This window comes from Sus scrofa, chromosome 9 (genome assembly GCF_054392235.1).
Source record: "Sus scrofa isolate SSC_HxYL_T2T_F1_AM1 chromosome 9, Sscrofa_HxYL_maternal_Yorkshire_Landrace_v2.0, whole genome shotgun sequence".
Classification (NCBI taxonomy): domain Eukaryota; kingdom Metazoa; phylum Chordata; class Mammalia; order Artiodactyla; family Suidae; genus Sus; species Sus scrofa.
In genome coordinates, this window is record NC_139391.1 from 72,244,081 (window position 1) to 72,252,275 (window position 8,195).

Sequence of the window (8,195 nt, forward strand, 5' to 3'; positions counted from 1 at the left end):
CCTGAGGTCGAATGTGACCAGCTGGTGGGTGGCCTTTATCCCTGCCCATTCTGAGAGGTCTGTGGTCCCCTCTGTGTTCTTGTCCCTATGTCTGGGCTCCTTTGGTGGGACCTCCAAGGCCCCCTCAGCCCTTCCTCGCCCTTCTTATGGATACATGACGGCAAGTCTGCTTATCTGAGCAGCAGAGATGACTTCTCCCCTAACACACCTTGTGGTCGTCTGTGCTTGATCGTTCCCATGTAACTGGGGCTGCAATGGACATTGGTAAGAGAGCTGGCCATCAGAGCTCCATGCAGGACCAGCAAGGCACAGGCCCCCTAGGCTCTGGCCTCTCCAAATACGTCTGAACCTTGCCATCATTGTCAATCTCCTTTCTCGATTACAGCCCCATGGTGGTGGGGTGGGAAGCCACAGAGACACGGCGATAGCTCAGTCATCTTTCTTTCCCTTCAGCAATCACTATCCACACCCTAGTTTCAAGGTCAATATGAAGTGGCAGATGTGATGGGAGACAGAAATGGTTTGGGGACAATGAGTGTATAACCCCAGTTCTGCTTGATGAGAGTGCCTTTCAAAGCTTTTCCTTCTTATTTCTCTCCTATGGGATTCAATTGTCAAGATATTCAATTGTCAAGCCTTTCTTTCTTTCTTTCTTTCTTTCTTTCTTTCTTTTTCTTTCTTTCTTTCTTTCTTTCTTTCTTTCTTTCTTTCTCTCTCTCTTTCTCTCTTTCTCTCTCTCTCTCTCTCTCTCTCTCTCTTTCTCTCTTTCTCTTTCTTTTTTTCTTTCTTTCATCACACCTGTGGCATATGGAAGTTCCTGGGCTAGGGGCTGAATCAGAGCCTCATCTGCTTGTGGCAAAGCCAAATCCTTAACCCACCAAACAAGGCCAGGGATTGAACCCACATCCTCATGGATTCTAGTTAGGTTCTTAACCCACTGAGTCAAAATGGGAACTCCTTGTTTTCTTATTTCTCATTAGCTCACTTCCCCCAAAGCAGGGACAGCTGTGTCTAGTCTGGGCTGGAGTGAGAGTAAGGGGAGACACTCTGAGTACCAGGACAGAACCTTGCTAAGTGTAGGCTCTCAGGGAGGGAGGGAAGCTTGTCCATGAAACAGCTGCCCCTCATGCTGCCTTGGATGCCCTGGTCTCCTTCCCCATTCCCGTAGTCTGAGACGGTCGGTAGTTTCCTAGGTCGTGTCCTGGTACGTGTTCCCAGGAGTCCCCAAAACTATCTTTGTAGACCATGCCAGATAAACACACACACACACACAATCTTTGCAGACACAAAAAACTATCTTTGCAGACCACGGAGTTCCCGTTGTGGCTCAGCGGTAATGATAGCGGCTAGTATCCATGAGGACTCAGGTTTGATCCTTAGCCTCACTCAGAGGGTTAAGGACCTGGCGTTGCCACAAACTGTGGCATAGGTCGCAGATGCGGCTCGGATCAGGCTTGCGGTGGCTGTGGTATAGGCCAGTAGCTACAGTTCCAAATTGATCCCTAGCCCAGGAACTTCCATATGCTGCAGGTGCAGCCCTAAAAAGACAAAAAACAAAGACAAAAACAAAAACAAACTGTCTTTGCAGACCATGCCAAATACACACACACACACACACACACACACGCACGCACGCGCGCGCATAACCAAAACCCACCTGGCCTAGTGTTCCAGCTTAGGGAAAGGGGAAATGAGATGTAGAAACCAGGGAAGAGCCAAGAAGCCGGGACTGTTTGGGGCTCAGCCACATGCTAGTGGTGTGACTGTGGTCCCCCAGCTTCTCCTTGCTCACCGTGGTTTCCCTTCCAGAATCCACTGGCCCCAAACCAAAGCCACCTGCATCCCAGGCTGGAGGAAGAGAGACTGGCCAAGAGAGGCCAAATGCCCAACTCAATAGCAATGATGATTAACGGCAGGAATTACCTTTCCAAACTGACATCACTTCCCCTGCTTAAAATCTCCCCTCCCTCTTGAAATAATCATGCAAGAAGAACACAGTAATAAGAACAGCTTTTCATTTGACTTTCACGACTCTGGGACTCAGCATGCATCCGTGTGGGGAAGAGCAGAGCCCTGGTTTAGGGTCAGAACACCAGCCCCCTGGCTCCAGCTCTAACTTGCTGAGCCACCTTCGCCAAGTCACTGCCCCCTTTGGGGCTGCAGTTATTTCATCTGTTAGATGGGAGGCTGGACCAAATGGTCAGCAAGGCTTTTCCAGTTCTAGGATTCTGTGTTTTGATTGAGTACTGCATCCGTTTCCATGACTGCTGTAACAAATTACCACAACCTTGGTAGCTTAAAACAACAGAAATGTGGCCCAGTGGGTTAAGGACCCGATATAGTCTCTGTGAAGATGTGGTTTCAATCTCTGGCCTTTCTCAGTAGCCTAAGGGTCTGGCATTGCCATGGCTATGGCGTAGGCTTCAGCTGCAGCTCAGATTTGACCCCTGGCCCAGGAACTTCCATATGCCACAGGTTTGGCCATAAAAAGAAAAACAGGGAGTTCCCGTTGTTGCTCGGCGTGTTAAGAACCTGACTAGTACCACGAGGATGTGGGTTCAATCCCTGGGCTCACTTGGTGGGTTCAAGGATCCAGTGTTGCTGCAAGCTGAGGCATAGTTTGCAGAGGTGGCTTGGCTCTGGTATGGCTGTGGCTGTGGCGAAGGCTGGAACCCCTAGCCTGGGAATCTCCATGTGCGGCATGTGTGACTATTACAAAGTTGAAAGAGATGGGAAGGAAGGAAGGAAGAGAAAGAAAGAGAAGTGTATTCTCTCCAGGTTGTAAAGACCAAAGCTCTGAAATCAAGGCAGGGGAGCCATGCTCCCCCTGCAGGCTCTGGGGAAGAATCTGATCTTGCCTCTTCCAGCTCCTGTGGCCGCTGGCATTCCTTGGCATTCTTGTGCTTGTAGCTGCATCCCCCCAACCTCTGGCCTTGTGCTCACCTTGTCTTCTGTGTGTGCCTTCCAGTATTTCTCTTGCCTCTTTTATAAGAACCCTCATGATGGCATTTGGGGTCCACCCCAGATAATCCAGGATGGTCTCCTCAGCCCAAGATCCTAAACTGAATAACACCTGCAAAGACCCTTCTCTCAAATAAGGTAACATTTACAGATTCCAGGAATCAGGATGTGGACATGTCTTTGGGGACCATTTCTCAGCCTACCGCAAAACGGTGCCCACAACCATTTGGAGATGCAGGGAGATTTGAGACATGCAGGAGTGTGCATCCCTGTTCCCCAAGGGCATGTGGTCTAACTGAGGAGTCTTTACCCCACATACCACTGCCACAGAGCGACACCAGGCAGGTGCATGGAGAGGCAGGAAGCCTTGTGGAAACTCCCGGGCTCCAGACCAGAATGCCCTGGGTTCACAGCCAAGTCCTTCCACCTACTAGCAGGTGGTGGGGGAGGGGAAGCCATAACAAGTTATTTAATGTCTCTGAATCTCGGCTTTCTCCATGTAAAGTGGGGCTAATTACACTTACCCCTAAGTATGGTATGAAGATTAAGCATAATATGGACAGTGGCTGTCATGGAAAAGGTGCTTATGGTTCGGCTTCAAATGAAAGGGATACCACAGGCTTTCAGAACAGTGATTCCTCACTGATCAATGAGGAACCAGGGGCAGGGAAGTGGAATGACTTGCCCAGGTTGGCACAGTGAGGTGATGGCATGGATGCATCGAGAACTGAGGTCCCCAGCACAGGGCATTATCCTCCACTTCCCAAAGCCTTTACTCTCCAGATGAATCTTTTGAATTGTGTTTCCCCGGGCAGGAAAGGGCTCCCATGTGCACCTCCAATTAATCCGGGGAAGATTGGAGAGGGCCAGGACACAGGCCAGCCTCCCCAGTTGGCACCCCTGGCATGATGCTCCCAGACCCTGGACTGACCCAGCCACGAGGGGAGAAGTGGAGGCTCACGCCACCGTTCAGGGCTTCCCCGGATCGCCACTGCCCTCCGGCATTGCTCACTGAGGATGGTTCTCATGAATGTAGCTTTTGCCAGACGAGTGGGATAAAAGTGGATGGATGAAATGCCTGTCACTGCTCTTTACCGCCAGCTCTCCGTTCCCATGTGCAAATCTCTGCCTGAGTCAATGTTTAACCCTTGTCTGCAGTCAATGTTTAATCCCCGGCCAGCCAGCCCTGGAATTTAGCATTCCTTGGTAAGCCAATAACATCAAATGCTTTATATCAATTCCTGGAAAATAGAATTGTGACAATGAATCTCCCAAAGCTAAATAGCAAGCCCCCTTCCCCCACCCCTTTTTTAAGGATGTTGACTGTTTGGGATTATTTATGCTCAAATAGCCGGCCCTCGCCATCAGCAAATAATGATCTAGTATTTCCTGGCCCTCGCTGTCATCCCCTGGCAGGAGCACACCATTTGCTCCTCCTGTTCTAATGTCACCTTTTGGGCTTGGAAGAGGGGATGGGTTGGGGAAGAAGACTGCCCTCTGGCTCAGCTGAGCACTGTTGCTGGGCAGTGTGGTCCCTAATGTGAATGAGGCTTGGAATCCCAGCCTGGACCAGTCCAATTGGCTGGGCTTGCTCGAGCAAGCTTTTGGGGAGTTTCTGAGCCCAGACTTATGTCTGGAGGTCTCCTGGTCAGTCTCCCCATTAGGAAGCAGATAGGAGGAAACTTCATTATAATTTTTTTGTGTGTGTGTGTCTTTTTGCTTTTTCTAGGTCTGCTTCCCCCGGCATATGGAGGTTCCCAGGCTAGGGGTCTAATCAGAGCTGTTGCCGCCGGCCTACGCCAGAGCCACAGAAATAAATGTAGGATCCGAGCTGCGTCTGCGACCTACACCACAGCTCACAGCAACGCCGGATCTTTAACCTACTGAGCGAGGCCAGGGATGGAACCTGCAACCTCATGGTTCCTAGTCGGATTCGTTAACCACTGAGCCACGACGGGAACTCCTCATTATAAATATTCTGTGTTTGTTTGGCCATTGGGTGATTTCAGAGGACTGCCTGAGGCCCTTCTTAAGGAGCTTGGCTCATAGCATCTATGATCTGGCAGCAGCCTCGTGTCCATGGAGAGAGCACACTTAAGGATGGAAACGTTGGCATGGCAAGTTGGGTGGTGGGCATCTGGGGTGTGTGGAAGAGGGGGTGAGGACTGCCACCAGAGTAGCGGTTCTGGTCACTGAACAGTGTTGGAGAGGGGGACGGGCCGGCCAAGTGTGCGCACCTGAGCCTCCCATGTTTTCTTTATTCTACACGAACTCACTGAGTCACCTCCTTCTCCCTGACCACCTGCCTCCCTGTGTCGCTGCCCAGATGTCCAATCACCTGTTTTCCTAGCTCTGTGGACTCCCATTCAGAGAGTGAAAACAACCTTTCTTCTGGACCTTCCTTGGGGGGGAGGGGGGTCTGTACCCTTTAAGTTTGGGGCCATTGGAGGCGTGAAGACAGAGACTGGTCTGGGCCTGGCTGTGTCTCGCCCTGAGAAAGCCAGGCATGATGAAGCTGAACGTGAAAGAGCCTGGAAACGGAAAGTTGGCCTTGATCCCAAGGCTCCCTCAATTTCCTCCGAGCCAGTCCCAAAGAGCTTTTATTCTCTGGTTCTGAGAGGCAGGAACAAAGGGGCAGACCTTTTCTGGAGGTTACCAAACCACTCTCTTGCCCTCTATTACCTCCATCCCCTGGCCAGGGAGGGGCGGAAGAAGGAAGATTTTCAGAGTAGACATCCAAAGTCAACAGGTGGAGTGTCAGGTGACAGGGCCCAGCCCCTCGCATAAGCCACTGGGGTCCTCCTGAAACCTTGCCGCTTCCTTGTTCCTGGTCTGAGACTGGCCTCCCGCCCCAGGTTTGCCTGGCTGGTGGCCACTGGAAAAATATCCCCCGTGAGCCTCTGCAGCCTGCGCCCATCCAAGCCTCAACATTCCCATCTGTACAATGGTGAACAATCTGCTGCCTGCTGGTGGCGTGCCCTAAAATTAATTCTCAGTTGTCTGTGCTACAGGGAGCAAGGAGAATGTTGATAAAATGAAGAGTTTAGACAAGCGGCTTTTCCTAACTGGTCGGCGCCCCTCCTGCCAGGCTTTAAAGTAGCCAACTTCCCGATGCCCTTTCCCTGAATGCTTCTTGGAGGTGAAGTACAACATCTTCGGACAAAGTATGGGACAACTTGGAAAACGCCTTCAGTCACGGTCATCCTGGCTCTCCTTCTGTAAGGTACTCAGGGTTGGGGCGCCAGAAATCTGTAACATGAGGGACAGAAATGGCCCTTGTTGACCCTCTGCACCCAGAGCAAAACCGGTAGATCTAGATCAGGGCAGCAAACAAACCAAGAGTGAGAACTGGGCCAGAGTGTGGAAGAGGCAGCGCACAGAAGGCTCTGAGGCTGATCATGGAATGTACATCGTCAACAAAATGGGATCAGGAGGTCAAGGACAGCCCCCGACCCAGTGCCTCAGTGCTTGAGATGTCTGTGGGCCCCTAGAAGTGTGGCAGAGGGGACGCTCCTGCAGCCAGCACCTTGCTGCTGCCCGTCTGGGTTTCAGCTGACCCCTGGGAGAGAGGGCCGTGGGGTGACAACTCATCCTATTGCTGATAGTAAAGGCAGACCCATTGGGCTGCAAGGGCTGGTGCCTGTAAGCCAAGCTGTGTCACTTACTGGAAAATGGAGGGTTTGGTGGCACTGGATGCTGCATGCAGGGCCACTCACAGAGAGTGCATTTCCTTTCATGCAGAATCTCCATTCTCCATTCAGTGTTTGTAAGCTCTTAGCCCTGGATTATCTGTGCCAATGGAAAATTATCACATAATCCCTGTGTACTGGCTGAAGTAAACTCTAAAGTCTTTCTGTGGAAATACCTTTCTCTTTGTATCTGATTAGAGCTGTTATAAAACAGAGTCTATGTTCCCCAGACCTCACTGGCTCCTGCAGGAGAGGAAGAAACCCCCAAAGTCTTCGCAGAAAGCATGGGAAGTTGGCTGCATGGGCAAGTGTTTGCCCTGAGTTACTTGAGAGAGAGGGACACCCCTGCAGGCAAGTATCTGAGCTCGATTTTTACAAAGGCCAGTAAGTACCTCAGGGCTGGTGAATGCATTTAAAGCTCTAAGTTCCAGCTCCCTGAACTTTTCCACTTCACTTAGCGGGGACAGGAATAAGGCAGCTCGGTGACTGAAGAGAACGAATTACTGGAAATGGTCATGAAACTTTTACACACGGGCCTAAAAGAGGAAACCAAGGAATGTTCTGGAACCTTTAACAGGGAAGGGCCTGACCAGATACGCAGGCTGTAAATCCAAGCGCGAGGGCAAGGTGCTATGATCGAGGACCTAAGCCTTGGCTGTTTTGCGTTCAGGGCCCAGGAGTGTAGCTATTTCCTATCTCTGACTTTATCTTCTCATCTGTAAAATGGGAATTCTCTTCCTTACCTTACAGAAATGTTGGATCATATGCAACTTGTAATGTGAAAACACCTGGGGGCCTGCTATAGAGAGATACTTAATGAGCAGTAGCAGTGTTAAGCAGCCAGGTAAGAATGGGAGGGTTGCTCCCTAACCTGAAGAACATGCTCAATTGAGAAAAGTCAGTGCTTTCTTGCACCTTAGATTAGAAACCTCCATGGACACTTCCTTGATTCCAGCTTCAAAGACGGAGTGTCTCCCTGTCCTTCATCCTAGAGATGTCATTAAAAAAACAAAGCATTGGAGTTCCCACCGTGGCGCAGTGGTTAACGAAACCGACTAGGAACCATGAGGTTGCGGGTTCGGTCTCTGCCCTTGCTCAGTGGGTTAACGATCCGGCGTTGCTGTGAGCTGTGGTGTAGGTCACAGACGCGGCTCGGATCCTGCGTTGCTGTGGCTCTGGTGTAGGCCTGGGAACCTCCATATGCCGTGGGAGTGGCCCAAAGAAACAGCAAAAAGACAAAAAAAAAAAAAAAAAAAAAAAAAAAAAGCATGGACAACGCCCAGCAGTGGCTATGACCTCCTTAGCTTGCTTTACCTCTTGCCCTTTAATTCCAGGCTCTTGCCCCACTCCAGGCATCCGTTAGCCCATAAAGGAAAGCTGCAAGCATTCGGGGCTGCCCCATTTCCTTCCTGGCTAAGATTTCACTCAAATCTTATCTCTGCTCAGCTCTGAAGACTTTGATCTTGGCTCTGCTCCATTTCTTTGAACCTGTACTGGTTCCTCCCGCCAGTGGATGGCAGCTTTCCCTAGAACACTGATTTGGCA